The 16043-nt window shown below is 42.1% G+C and overlaps 1 long non-coding RNA gene across 1 annotated transcript in view; it reads left to right on the forward strand.

Annotated features, from left to right (window-relative positions):
* Positions 1-11430, forward strand: part of LOC122553445 (uncharacterized) — a 31878-nt gene extending 20448 nt beyond the window's left edge. Inside the window, exons 2-3 of the long non-coding RNA XR_006312713.2 lie at positions 9170-9291; positions 11317-11430. This is a non-coding gene — a long non-coding RNA (uncharacterized LOC122553445). The remainder of the gene's footprint in view (positions 1-9169; positions 9292-11316) is intronic.
* The last annotated feature ends 4613 nt before the right edge of the window (positions 11431-16043 follow it).

A 16043-nucleotide genomic window follows, 5' to 3' on the forward strand; every position in this document is an offset into this window, starting at 1 on the left:
ATATCTCTACACTGATCCCAACAGACTATACACAAAGAGTACCTTTAAGTTACAATAAGGACCACATGTTCTAGAGGTATATATGTGAAGTGATTGACAAACTTGTGTACATGATGAGACTAAATGTGATAAGCCCATATTTCACACTGTGAATCTCATAGAAAACATCAATATCATCGCACCAAGTATATACAAAAATTCAAATTATTGTTATGAAAACTGGTGATTATTTGTTATTATCTAAGACTGACACATGGTCAAGTACTAATATACTACTCTTATGAGTTCTAAAGAAATCATGTACCACAGACATGGGATGAAACTTACAATTGTAAAATTTTCAGTAAAAAAACAGTTCACATAAAAAAAAATCAATATTACTGGACCGCAAGTACAATTAATCTGTTCCACATTGTATACACTGCTGGACCAGCAATTGCAGGTACAAAAATATGCCTTGATCTTACGCAGTCAGAACCCCTGGAATCATTCAGACATTGGGAACTCAACAGAAATGGCAGCCCATTATCAATAAACAGTGGCTGAACTGAATATGAACAAATGGATCACTTCAGTTTCTTCTGAATTAATGGAACTAAAATCTCAGCTCTCAGCTGTGGAGAGAAAATAAGAGTTCTAGAGAAAAAGGCTGAGAAACCTTGCTATCCTGTAAAATAACATCTCTGAAATGATTAAGCCTTTAAGGTATATCACCACTCAACTTACAAAGGTGGACAAGGAGCTGGAAGTAAAAGAAAAAAACAAAGGATGAACTACAAGCCCTGTAACATCGATCCAGTGAAAAGATTGCTGATTTATTGGGTGATGTGAATTAAACTGCATGTAAAACAAGTTCAACAAGAACAGCCATAGAAAGGCTTTAGTTCAAGCAATTTTGGAGAAAGTGACAGAGTCAATGGGGAGATGCAAGGAGCTCCAATTCATTCATAAGACAGTCCTTTCAGAAATAAACATCAGTAATGATGCGCTGGTGAAAGATAGTGTCCAAGTAGGACAGTGAGACAACCAGTCAACATGTGGAAGAGATCCAGGCATCAAAGAAAGCAAAAGTGAAACAGACATAAAGAAGCTGGACAGTTACAGGAACAAGTAATGAAATAACACGTATAATTGAGTTATGATATACAATTAGAAGAAGTCAGTGTATAAAACTAGAATAGTCAAAATAAGCAGGAAATTCTTAAGGAACAAAACAGTAACTGTTGAGATTTGAACTATTCAAAAAAGAGCTTCGAAAGAGAATTGAGATCAGTCAGTAGTTAATCTAGAGAAAAAAACTTTGCTACGCTGCATCAGGATGCATTTTGCAACATCACCTACATTGCCTGAAGGAAAAACATTATAACACAAACCAGACTAACAGACAGTCTCACCAATGACTGTGGAAATCAATGATACCTTCAGACAAAGTCATCCTAATGAGATCTGGATGTTTCAAAAATTAGCTATACATCATAGAGACTTACATGTTACGGGAAGTAGTTAAGCCTTATTTTGGAAAGGAGGGGGATTTAAGACAATTAACCTTTAACGACTTAGTGCACTGTCTATATGTAATGCTGCATCTGCCTGCCACCTGATCTACAATGGGTTTGGAAGTTGCACACATAGAAATCAATTGGTTTGCTATAATATCTGTTTCATAATTTATAATCTGTCTTACTGTTTTAAATAAACTAACCTGATGTATTATTAATTATTAGACAATTATCATTAATATGACAGTCAGTATTGCTTTTTTGCTAATCACCTTAAATTAATGCCTTCTATTTCTCAATCTTCCATCAACAGTTTCAGCATATCTATTCCATCTAGATTCCTCATGATTTTGAACACTTCTATCAAATCTCATCCTAATCTTCTCTTCTACAAAGAAACCGCCTAACTTCTCATTGTTTTGTTTTACAGAGTGAAAGTCCCACACCTTTGGAAGCTCCCTCTTCTTATTCCCTCTCTAATGCCTTCGTGTTGTCCAAATATGGACACAGTAATCTAGTTGAGACTGAACCAGTGTCTTATGCAGGCTTATCATAATTTCCTAGCTCTTGTATGCAATGCTCCTATTTATAATGTACAGTATGCTTTACTAACCTCTTTCTCAACCTATTCTGCCACTTTCAATTATTTGTGTATCCAGCCTCCTCTGTCCCTATATACTGTTTAGAACTGCACATTTATTTTACATTGTCTCTCTTTGTTCTTCAGACCAAAATGAATTACTTCACAATTCTTCACATTAAGTTCCATTACTTGACCATCCTTTTCACTCTGCTGCCTATGTCTTCTTCAAATTTATCATGTCTTTCCATATTCCCATCCTCCACTGTATAAAATGCCTTTCTCATTTGTTTTAGTCAATCTTCCAGATCATGGACAGATTATGCTGCCTGAAATGTTACGCCGCAATCAATTTGTCTCAGGAACACTGTTAAAGTAACAGCTGCTCTTTATAAAGCAAATTTTACATGGTATAGCAATAGATTTATCCTCCTCAATGTTACTGGTCTCATCATGAAAACCTTCAATGAGACAATGCATTACTTCATACAGTAGTAACGTTAGTGTTTGGTGAAATTGCAGAATGGACAATATATTGTTTGAATACCTCTCATGGTTCTTATTTCAACGAAGCAAATTACATTGAAAAGTTTGGGAAAAGTGTGAAATGAAGAGCCAAAGTAATCCCTATTACATAATTGATAATAAATGTAACTCCTTTTAAAGAGTGTTAGAAAACTGTAGAGGTTTTGGTAAGATGCTGGATATTAAATGACTAACAGATTTGGAAGCTATAATGGGGTCTACTGTAGATGTCCACTGAAGCTGAAATCAAATGGGCAAAATGGACTCTTTATCCATTTAGCACTCTTTACCTGTGGGGGTTTAATACAATAAATTCTGTAAATGTATGAGAGATTGCATGTGGGATTGAACCTGCCTCTCAAGCAGATACCTTGTTTGCCAATTAATTTGGTTGCAGTGTGCGCCCAATGTTAATCCCACCATTGATTGGCTTTACACCCCTGCAGACATCACAGTTGTGAATGGCTGACACTAATAAGAGCTAGCTGTGCTGCTTAAAACCAGATACTATCTCCCCAAAGGCTAAGGGCACATATGAGGTCTGTTACAGGGAACTTAGATCAGCACTTCAGTGAGACATGCTATAGAAGATGACAATGTCGAGAGTGTGGTGCTGGAAAGGGACAGCAGATCAGGCAGCATCCGAGGAGCAGGAGATTCGATGTTTCAGGCATAAGCCCTTCATCACTTGCTCCTACAGAAGAAAACAGTTGGACATGCATACGAAATTCCTGATGCATTGGCATGCCTGTCAGAAAACCTACGTGCAAGATCAAAGAGTGTACAGGAGTCTGATGCCAATGTGGCACAAGGCTTTGCAGTTTATCCTTTCCAGTTTGGATGTGCTGACCAATTTCATAAGAACAATGGGCAACCCAACTACAATCAATGTCAGGTAGCCAATGTCTCATTTTCCTTGCAGCACAGACAGAAACTACCAACTGCATTGGTACTATAATGGAGTGGAAAACCTGGTTCTTGTAAGACAAGCCCACTTTGTTGTCATACAAGCTCAGACTACTGCCACCATAACTATGGACATCAATTATTCCAATGGCTTACACTGTGTCCCAGTGGCTCAGAAATCTGGCCTCCAGCAGCTTACTCAGATTTCTGAGGCCCTGTTGTGCATGACCTACTGTCCTGTCTCAGTGGGACACCATTACTCCTCCCAATGCTGCCCTGCCAAAGCCACTGCTTTGGCAATTAGCCCAGGCTTGCAGCCAAAATGGTGCAATCTGAATCTATACCTTCTCAAGCTAAGATGCTCACAGTTACCTTCTAAGTCAATCCCCAACTGAAAGTCCACCATTCATGCTGCAATCGCTGAGATAGCATTTTGTTAGCACAATAGGGAAGATGTCAGAGAAAATGTCCTCAGTGAAGCATTAACATCTCATGTTGTGAGGTGGTGGTAGGACTGTTCCTCCTTGAACTCCTTGCATAGTTATGGCATTTTGCTGAGGGTCCTTCAGCTCCTTGTCCCCTTCTCTTTTGTAATGGTTTTCCCGACCAACTGTCACATCTTCCCATTTCCCTGGAACATTGGAATCGAATTCCAAGAGTCAAGAGTCAAGTCTAGAGTCGCTTTATTTGTCACTTCTACCATATACAACTGATACAGAAAAAACAAAAGAGCATTCCTACAGGACCAAGGTGCTGCATGGACAGCACAAAACTACACAATCATACCCAGGGCGGCATAAAGTGTATAAGAAATGGAAAACACACAAGACAGCACAGTAATTCCTGACATGTCAAGACAATAGGCACAGTGATGTACAAATTACAGAGGAATCTCAATTATCCAAATACCAATTATCTGAAAATTGGATTATCTGAAGGAGATCTCGAGGTCCAGATGGAAACTTTACATCAAAGATGTGTTTTCAACAGTGATCGCATCTTTTGTTTACAGTTAATAAACAGGCACCGTCTCCAACTGACTGACTGCAGCAGCAGTCTTATTGTTGGTGTTCAGTCCAGCTACCCCCGAGAGGGGGTGGGTGTGTACAGGGTTGGGGGGCAGGCAGGGGTGGTGTTGGACGGGGTTGGGGGCGGTATAGGACGGGGTTGAGGGTAGTGTTGGGAATGGGGGGTGTTGGACGGGGGTGAGGGGGACGGTATCGGGGTGGGGAGCAGTGTTGCATGAGGTTGGGAACAGGGATGCAGTATCAGGTGCGGGGGCGGTGCTGCACAGGGTTGGGAACAGGGGGGGCGGTGTGAGGGGCGAGGGGCAGTGTTGCATGGGGTCGGGGGCTGGGCCTCACGGGTTGTGTGCTTCTGCAGTCTCCTGAATGGGGAGCAGACTTTAAAAACTCCGAGCCCCAGAGGAAAGGCATTTAATCAATTAACCAAATAATCGATTATTTGAATAAAATAGTGCCTGCCCATCATGTTCGGAACCAGGCAGTGATGCAGCAGCACAGGGTACTTGCAATGAACCCTCTGTAGAATGTGGTGAGGATGGGGAATGGGAGGTGGACTTTCCTCAGCCTACACAAGAAGTAGAGACGCTGCTGGGCTTTCTTGGCTATGGAGCTGGAGTTGAGGGACCAGGTGAGATTCTCTGCCAGATGTATGCCAGGAAACTTGGTGCTCTTCATGATCTCCACAGGACAGTCGTCGATATACAGTGGAGAGTGAGCACTCCATGCCCTCCTGAAGCCAACAACCATTTTTTAAATTTTGTCCACATTCAGAGACAGGTTGTTGGCTCTGCACCAGTCCGTCAGCCACTGCACTTCCTCTCTCTATGCTGACTCATTGTTTCTGCTAATGAGACGCACTACAGTTGTGTCATCAGCAAAATTAATGATATGATTTGAGCTGTGCGTTAGCAGGGTGAACAGCAGTGGACTGAGTACACAGCCCTGGGGAGCCCTTGTACTCAGTGTGATGGTGTTGGAGATGCTGTTCCCAATGCAGACTGACTGAGGTCTCCCAGTCACCAAGTCCAGGATCTAGTTACAATGGGAGGTATTTAGGCCCAGCAGACTCAGCTTTCCAATCAGATGCTGAGGAATGATGGTGTTAAATGCAGAACTGAAGTCTATGAACAGTAGTCCTTCTTGTCCAGGCAGGTGAGGGTCAGATGGACGCTAGTGGAGATAGCATCGTCAGTTGAGAAGTTGGGACCATATGCGAACTGCAGGGTATCCAGTGAGGGGGGGCAGCAAGGTCATAATATGCCTCATCACGAGCCTCTTCAAACACTTCATGATGATGGGTGTTAGCGCAATGGGGTGGTAGTCATTGAGACAGGACGCTGAAGAATTCTTTGGCATGGGGACAATGGTAACAGCTTTGAAGCATGTTGGAACTATGGAGCCGCTCAGGAAGATGTTAAAGATGTCCATGAGAATATCTGCTAGTACATCAGAGCATCTTCTGAGCACTCTACCAGGGATGTTTCCTGGTCCAGCAGTCTTACATGGGTTGACTCTGCATACGGTTTTCCTCACGTTAGCCGTGGTAAGACACAGCACATAGTCACTGGGGGGGTGGGGTTGGACTTCCTCACTGCCACATCATTTCGTGCCTCAAACTGTGCATAGAAGTTGATCAACTCATCGGGAGGGAGGCATAACCACCACAAGCAGGCGATGCTGTTCTGTGGTTGGTGAAGGCCTGGATGCCCTTCCACATGCTCCATCTATCGCCGCTGTCCTCAAAATGGCTGTGTTTTCTCAGTGCGTGCGCACACTTTGCTTCTTTGATGGCCTGGGTCAGATTGGCCCTGTCTGTAGTTAGGGCTGTTCCAATAACTGCCTGCTGCCTTGGAGCAACTGGATTGTGCAAAATCCTCCATCACCTGCCTTTTTACTTCTCGGAGACTTTTGCAACTATGAAGAGCTTTAGACAGCACTGAGCTTCATACACCAGCAATAACAGCCTGGAGAATGCAATCAGCAAACAACGTGCAAATTACTTCTTTAAATAGAACCGTATTTTTGGGGGGTCGAAGGTGTTCTTCTTGCTGAAAAAAACATATGTTCAGCCATGCCTGATTAAGAGAAGGTGTGAGCTGGAAAAGTGAGCTCCAATTTGGTGCTGATGGCAACAAATCAACCTGAGGTGCTGATGAATGTCATGATGTGCTTGCTGTGTACAATTATGGCATGTGTGTTAATGTCCTCGCCAATGGTGGCGTAGGCATGACTCACACTAGAAGTGAGCACGCTTGCTGCAGATGCCATTCTGGACCTTTAAGGCACTTTTAAAAAATGTTAATGAAGCGAATAGAAACTCACAACTTGAAGATTGAGGCGACAGACTGATTGGTTCATCTCAAGTATTCAAGACTTCGCAGTCATCATCCTTCTGTGCATATGTATCGATGCACAGTCGCTGTGATATTAGCAGATGGCATGCCGCAGCTTGTTATTCACGTGTTGCTGCATAAAATAAAAGTGATATAAATCTGGAGATGACAACAGATGACGTTATTCAGCAAGTACCTAACAGACTACCCTCATTACATTCTTGATTCAAAATGGAGAAATGAGCTGAGGTTATCATGACAATCTTTGACATCACGGCCACATTTGACTGAGTGTGGCATCAAGACCAGCAAAACTGGAATCAATGGGTAGCAGGGACAAACTCTCTGATGTTTGGAGTCAGAACTGGCACATAGGAAAAAGATTGAGGTGTTGGAGATCAGTCATCTCAGCTCCAAGACATCTCTGCAGGAACATAGGAACAGGGATAAGCCCCACAGCCCCTTAGCTTGTTTCACCATTCAATAAGACCATGGCTGACCTTTGACCTAACTCCATAGACCTGCCTTTTGCCCATATCCTTTAAAACGTTTGCTCAGCAAAAAGAAATTATCTACTTCATATTTAAAATTACCAACTGATCCACTTGATAATTTTGTGGAAAGGAGTTCAAAACATCCACCACTAGTTCTGCAAAGAAGTGCCATCCTAACATCTCTCCTGAACAGTCTGGTCCTAATTCCCAAATTATGCCCCCCATAATTCTTGAATCCCCAACCTGTGGAAACTGTTTATCTTTATCTACCCTGTCTTTTCCTGTTAATGTTTTGAAGATTTTGATAAGATCACCCCTTAACCTTCACTCAACAAATGTGGCTGCAGATTGTTCCAGATGTTTTATCTTTTGGACTGCTGTGCCGAACTCTCCAATATGGAGAATGAGGATATTTGTGGAGCTGCCTCCTCCACTGAATCATTTAATTGTACAACACCATTCATGATTGAGTGTGCCAGGTCTCCAGAGTTCAGATTGGATCTGTTGGATGTGGGCTCGTTTAGGTCTGACTATCCCTTGCTAGAGTTCTGTTTCCACAAGCACTGACTCTCACCAGGATATAGGCTGCACAGATACTAACTGTGAAAGGGATGCAGATTCCACGTACACTGATTTTCACTGGATTTCGCACTGTTTAACATTAGGATTCCTATTTCACAGACACTTACACACTCACCAGGATATAGGTTCTGAACACACTGAATGAGGGATATTCCTGATTCCTGATGAAGGCCTTATGCTCAAAACATCGATTCCCCTGCTCCTTGGATGCTGCCTGACCTGCTGTGCTTTACCAGCACCACATTCACGACTCTGATTGAGGGATATGTCCCACATACACTGATTCTCACTGGGGTGCAATAGAATCTTGGATTTGGGGTCATAGTTGCAATAAATAGGCCATCAACACTTTGGCAGTTATCTCAGAGAGTTGTGGATGCATGGAGTGGGTTGCCAGCGGTGGTGGTGGAAGCAGAGTCATTAGGGACATTTAAGCGACTGCTGGACATGCACATGGACAGCAGTGAGTAGAGGGGTGTGTAGGTGAGGTTATTTTATTTTAGGTTAGGAATAATCCTCGGCACAAAATCATGAGTCAAAGGGCCTGTTCTGTGTTGTACTTTTCTATGTTCGATGTTCCATGATGTATTTAAGTTTACCCATAGTGCCATCGAAAAGTTATGCCATAAAAAGAGGCCATTTAGTCCAATGTGAATACACAGCAGATAGAAATTCAAGAAACAAAAGACTCAACATTGTACATTGGTTTTTAGATAGGAAAGGTATATGGCCTGTGAGAGTTAAGTGCGGTTTGCTGATCCTCTTTGTTTAATCATTTACATGGTTTGGGTGTCATTGACCAAGCCAGCAATGACTGTCCAGAGAGTAGTTAGGAATCAACCATCTTGCTGTGGATCCAGAGTCACATGCAAGCCAGACCAGGTAAGGATGGCAGTTTCCTTTCCTTAAAAGGGATTCACGAAGCAAATGAGTTTTCCTGGCAATCGATAATGGTTTTATTTCATCATTGGCCTCTTTATTTCAGATTTGCCATTGAATTAAGATTCCACCATCTGCCATGGCAAGATTCAAAGCTGAGTTCCCAGAACAATCCTAGGTTTCTGGATTAATAATCTAGTGATAATACCATTAGACCATCAACTTTTTATTGATCCTAGAGGATGGAGACACAGAACTACCTGATCTGTGCAACTGGTGCGGGTGTGGGATGATGGTCTTCCACTGGATGTTGTCATCTTTCTTTTCTTTGTTCTCTTCTTTTCAGGAGGTTGCTGAGATGTCAGAATATCTCACTGTTGGTCTCACTCTCCTTCAGGCGAAGACTCCAATGGATACAAGACAAGAATCAATATGTCAGAATGGTCACCTCCCAATCCTTAGCTTGTGGTGAGTTCACATTTCACGAGGAACAGCTCCTAGCTCTGTCTAAACACTTGCAAAGATAAGAGGCTGAATAAGGTGCCATGCCAACACCTTGGAATGTCCACATTCGAGCCTGACTGCAGTGTTCCAGACACAACCAAGTATTTATTAAATTAGATTCCCTACGGTGTGGAAACAGGCCCTTCGCCCCAACAAATCCACACTGATCCTCCGAAGGGAAACCCACCCAGACCCATTTCCCTCTAACTAAAGCACCTAACACTATGGGCAATTTAGAATGGCCAATTCACCTGACCTGCACATCTTTGGACTGTGGGAGAAAACCGGAGCACCCGGACGAAACCCATGCAAACACAGGGAGAATGTGCAAACTCCACACAGACAGTCACCCAAGGCTGGAATCAAACCTGGGTCCCTGGTGCTGTGAGGCAGCAGTGCTAACCACAGAGCCACCTTAGACTTTTCAGAGAAAGGGTATCAATGCTGTATCAGTCACTTCCATATCTTTGTCACCCATTTATAATGGGCTTCAATTTCTTACCATAGCTCCCACAGACACTGATTCTTCCTGGGATATGGATTCCACAGGAAGAAGAGCCAAGACAGGAGATTGGTTGGGGCAGGAGTGGAGTCTATTATTCAGCCTCAATTCAGCAGCAAGGGCACCATACTTTGGGTCCTGGATCCAGCAGTTGGCCTGAGTTAGCAGTTCAGTGGGTATGAGATCTGGCAATAAACCTGAGTCAGTGATAAAGGAGGGGATGGAGATGTCCTTCATTTGGACATGGGGGTAAAGTTGGTCAAATCCTGGTAAGGGCAAGAATGGAGAGGAGGGGGAGATGGGTGAGTGAGAGCTAAGTGGGAATGTGAAGGGCAGCATGGTGAATGTGATTTGGGAAATATTAATTTTTGGTTTTCATGTTTAATGATTGCTTCTGATGCCTGACAATTTCTGATGTCTTTTGTTGGCAACTGATTTTTAAAAAATGGCAACTGAGTGTTTTGATGACTGAGAAATAACTCATTCCAAACTATACTTCCAAATGATGACTGATCCATTAGGGCACATTTGAAGACAAATGATGTCAATATTTTCAGACAAGAAATTTTCTGCTATTTTAAGGAGGCATTAAGCTAATTCTTTTTGTCTTAAAATTGCTTAATTCCTTAGTTAAAACGCTAAAGTATCATCACTCTTAAATATTCATTGTTTTTGTTTTACTGTCACATGTGTCACATCCAGGATCTGAGGAGCAGGAGAAATGTTGATTCTCCAACTCTTCGGATGCTGCCTGCATTGCTGTGCTTTTCCAGCACCACACTCTTGACTCTGAGTTCCAGCATCTGCAGTCCTCACTTTCTCCTATGTGTCACATCCAAACTATCAAACTCTCTTTACGAAGTGTTTTCCTGTCAAGAGTGGGCTTTTGCTGGCAGTTCTGTTTGTCAATATTGTATAAGTATCAAATAATTTATATGACAAGGCCAGATTATCATTAAACTAAATCCTTGCTTGTGGTGTACATTCATTAGGAATTAGAAACGAACTCACCAGTATAAATGTCCGCATAAATGCAGTAATTATTTGTTTCACAGATGCAATTCCGAACCAGAACTGATTGTTTTCAATATCAAGTTTCAAATCATCTACATTAGTCATTTGCATCAGTATTTCCTAAGCACCCAAATCAAATTGCAGCATTTTTTAAAAAAAGGCAATCACACACAGTGGAATAATTTAATAATTTAATATTGCATCGGTTCAGAGGTTGGATCAGGGTGCAGGAAATGCTGTCAAAACAAATTTAACTCAGTTCATCCTAATCCAAACTGAAAGCATTCTCACAACCTGCCTGTATTAGGAGTTCAAGAATAGGAGCTGCAGAATTGAACAATTCTCTTAAATGTTTAATATTAATGTTGAAATTTCCACTGATGTTCCAACACCCAAAGTTTGTGTTTGAAAGAAGTTGATTTTTGTTCCTGACATAGATGCCGCACATGTTCATTTTGGTTTCCAATTGACAGGAGGACCTGTGTTATTTTCATGGACCGATTACTGATTTGGATATCCAGGAGGATGGACAGTACTTACAGAAATCCTGCAGTCCCTTTGAGGAAAGGGAAAACTGAAGAACCCATTAACAATCAACTTTTATAATTAAACTGAGCATTGCCAAAGTCCGTTATATCTTGTTTCCTTTTCTTAAGATATTATTCATTGTATCATTTTGATGGTACAATGTCATACCTCCATTGTATACATTCAACGTTCAATGGGGAGCGGTGTTGGCAAACAACACTGGCAATGTTATGCAGCTGCATCTCTTATTGTAGGCTTCATTCTTGGTATGCTGATTATATGTAACTTGCTGGTATCACTGTTGACATGGCATTGCCAGTTGGTGATACCAGTGATGTTGTCTTGTGATGTTGCTGATGTTGTTGAATTTCACTGCTCTCAGCTCAATTGTAGGTCAGCTATGCACTCTGTTCTTTCGCATTTGCCTACCAGTTTCAGCCTCAATGTGGGATGACCTTGGAGTTCTCTCACCAACAACTTGTGCTGGGTTCCAGCCAGATTTTGACAACTGGATCCTGTCTATGTAGTTTGTCCATGCAACAGCACAGGCATGCTTGGTGAAGTGCTGACCTGTACATCAGTGAGCTATTAGAGTCTAGATTAGAGTGGTGCTGGAAAAGCACACCAGGTCAGGCAGCATCCGAGGAGCAAGAAAATTGACATTTCAGGCAAAAGCCCTTGGGTCCTGATGAAGGGCTTTTGCCTGAAACATCAATTTTACTGCTCCTCGGATGCTGTCTGACCTGCTGTGCTTTTCCAGCACCACTCTAATCTAGACTTTGATTTCCAGTATCTGCAGTCCACACTACTGCCCATCAGTGAGCTGTTGTCTTAGTTACTCCTGGAGGAAGTATCTGGTTTGGTAGAACTGTCTTAGACTTTCTCTCATTCATTTACGAAAAGACACGTGGATCCAATTGACAATCAGGTGAGATTTGAGTTTTCTTTCGTCTCTCAGTACTTTGTGAGAGCAGTCTTGACCACCTGGACCTGACTTTCGATAAACTCATGTCTCCTTGTGTAACGACATTGAATTGATAATATTCAGAAAATTCTTTAAATTCTCTGGAGCAAATTGAGTTGTATACTAAGCTTCCAGGAATCCCATGCACAGCAAACAGAACCTACGGCTGAGATGATTGTTGTTGCTCTCAAACCTGTTACATTTCAGATAAAAAGGAAATGTGTAGTTGCCTGCAACTTTGTGACCTAAATCTTGATCGCATGTGAGAAAAATCTGCTTTTACAATATGCTATGGTCCAGGCAGGACATCAGGAGCTATCATCTCCTCTCTCTGCTGTGTATTTATGTACTTTTGGCATATGCTGCATGTAGCTGCTATTCTTTTGATGCCTATCCAGTACATAACCATTCCAGCTCTGAGCTTATACTTACCCCCTCCCATTTGGCCTTCAGTATCTCTGGAAAAGCTCCGTATATTGTATATGATTATTCCAGATCCAGTATCAGAGGACCATTTTCTGGTGAGATGCCATCACTGGTAGACCCCTATACTGTCATATTGTTGGGCTGTGTTTCCTGTACTTCAGGGCATCTCTGGATAACATGCTAAGAAAGAATTTATAACACATTGGGCAGATGTTTTTCATTTTTGGACTAGTCATAGAGTCATACAGCATGGAAACAGGTCCTTCGGCCCACTCATTCATGACAACCAGGTTTCCTAAACTGAGCCAGTCCCACTTACTTATGTTTGGCCTGTATCCCTCTAAACCTTTCCTATCCATGTACCTGCCCAAATGTCTTTTAAATGTTGTAATTGCATCCGCTTCTACCACTTCTTCTGGCAGTTTGTTCCATTTCCACCTTCTGTGTGTAAAAGTTGCCACTCAAGTCCCTTTTATATCTTTCCCCTCTCACCTTAAACCTATGCCCTCTAGTTTGAGATTCCCTTACTCTGGGGAAAGGACCTTGGTATTTCACCTCGTGATCTTATAACCCTCTATAAACTCATTCCTCAACCTCCTATCCTCTAGGGAAAAAAAGTTCAAGCCTACTCAGCCTAACCTTATAACTCAAATCTTCCAATTTCAGTGACTTGCTTGTAAGTTTTTTTTATACCCTTTAGTGTTAATTATGATCTTTCCTGCAACAGGGCAACCAGAATTGTACGTAGTATTCCAAATGTGGCCTTTCCAATATCTGTAACATGACACCCCAATACCTGTACTCAATGCTCTGACCGATGAAGGCAAGTGTGCCAAACAGTTTCTTCACCACACTGTCTGCCTGTGACACCGCTTTCAAGGAACTATGCACCTCCTCCACTGGGTCTCTCTGTTTGATAACACTCCCCAGGGTCCTATCATTAACTGTGTCAGTCTTGCCCTTGTGTGTCTTACCAAAATGCAACTCCTTGTATTTATTTGAAGTAAACTCCATTTGCCACTCCTCAGCCCACTGATTCAGTCGATAAAGATTCTGTTGTATTCTTATATAATCTTCTTCACTGTTTACTATAACACTAATTTTGTTGTCATCCACAAACGTATTAACCATGCCTCCTACATTCTCATCCAAATCGTTTTTATAAATGTCAAAAAAACAGTGGACCTAGCATCGATCCTTGTGGCACACTTGTAATCACAGGCCTCGAGTCTGAAAAACAACCCTCTACCATCACCCTCTTTCTGCTACCGTCGAGCCAATTTTGTATCCAATTGGCTAGTTCTCCCTGAAGACAACATCTACTGCTCTGCCTTCATCTATCTTTTTAGTCACCTCTTCAAAAACTCGATCAAATTTGTGAGACATGATTTCCCAAGCACAAAAACCATGCTGTCTTCTCCAAATCAGTTCTTGCCTTTCCAAATGCATGTAGGTCCTGTCTCTCAGAATCCTCTCTAACACCTTACCCACCACTGACATTAGATTCATGGTTCTGTAGTTCCCTGACTTTTCCTTGCAGCCTTTCTTAAATGATGCCAAATCATTAGACACCCACCAGTCTTCCAGAACATCACCCATGGCTGTCAATGATACAAACATCTCTGCTAAGGGCCCTGAAATTTCTTCCTTATCTTCCAACAATGTCCTGGGATAAACTTAATCAGGCCTCAGGGATTTATCTATCTTTAAATGTTTTAAGACCTATAGGATCCTCTCTTCTGTAATGTAGATTCTTTTCAAGACATCACTATTTATTTCCCCAAGTTCCCTAGCTTCAATGCCTTTCTCCATGGTAAAAAATTGTCAACAAACATTCATTTAGGATCTCACTCATCTCCTGTGGCTCCACATGTAGACAACCATATTGATCTTTAAGGGGCCCTATTCTCGCTCAAGTTTTCAAGGCATTTCATGGCATATATCGCGTGATGGCCCACAGTGACTATTCTCACGCTATCTTCTCTTCATTTCATTGATTACATAGCTGGGGTCCTCAACACTGATGCCCCGCAAGGCTGTGTATTCAGCCTCCTACTATACTCCTTACACACTCAGGACTGTGTGGACAAATTGAGCTCTAACTCCACTTGCATATTTGCTGATGACACGACTATAGTGTGCCTGATCTCAAACAATGACAAGACACAATATAGGAAGGAGATAGACAATTTAGTGGCATGGTGTAAAGACAACAATCTCTCCATCAATGTCAGCAAAAATGAAGGAGCTTGTCATTGACTTCAGTTGGCAGAATTATCAACACACTCCTGTCTGAATCAATAATGTTGAGGTGGACAGACTCAAGAGCTTTAAGTTCCTAGGTGTAAATATCACCCAACAATCTGACCTGGTTCATCTATGTCAATGCTACGGTTAAGAAAACACACTAATGCCTCTACTTCCTCTGAAGGCTAAGGAAATTTGGCATGCCCACAATGATTTTTACCAATTTTTGTAGATGCACCACAGAAAGCATCATGACTGGATCTATCTCAGCTTGTTACGATAACTGCTCTGCCCAAGACTGCAAGCAACTACAGAGAGTTGTGAATGCAACCCAGTCCATCATGAAAACCAGACTTCCTTCCAGTGACTCCATCTACACTTCCTGCTGCCTCGGGAAAGCAGCCAATGTAATCAAAGGACCCTCCCATCCCAGTTATATTCTCTTTCATCCTCTTCCTTGGGCAGAAGATACAAAAGTTTTAAAACGTACCAACAGAATAGCTTCTTCCCCGCTGTTATCAAATTTATGAACAGACATCTCATACATTAGAGTTGATCTTTCTCTGCACCTTCTCTGTAGCTGTAACACTATATTCTGCATTCTATTACCCTGATGTACTTACGCAAGGTCTGACTTGTATGGTTCGCACACAAAACAATACTTTACGTGTGAAAATAATAAATCAAATCAATTTGACAGTGTCCATCTGGTGCAATTGCACACCAGCAGAGGTGGAAATGCTCATCCCTGCTGGAACTTCTGCTGGTGCCACATTGAAAACCAGACTTCCTTCCAGTGACTCCATCTACACTTCCTGCTGCCTCGGGAAAGCAGCCAATGTAATCAAAGGACCCTCCCATCCCAGTTATTACTTCAGACACTGCAAGCCTGAAGTTGCCCTTTGCTCAGCGTTGCTGAACAATTCTCACAGAGGACATGGTCCAGAAGGGATAACCCACATTCCCATTTTTTCAGACAGGGACCTTGAATGGAGTGATCAAAAGAGGGCTGTCCTCTAGCTTGTAGATCAGTGA

The sequence above is a fragment of the Chiloscyllium plagiosum genome, unplaced genomic scaffold (genome assembly GCF_037043375.1).
Source record: "Chiloscyllium plagiosum isolate Xiang-an unplaced genomic scaffold, Cpla_swu_hap1 HiC_scaffold_8, whole genome shotgun sequence".
In the NCBI taxonomy this organism is placed as follows: Eukaryota; Metazoa; Chordata; class Chondrichthyes; order Orectolobiformes; family Hemiscylliidae; genus Chiloscyllium; species Chiloscyllium plagiosum.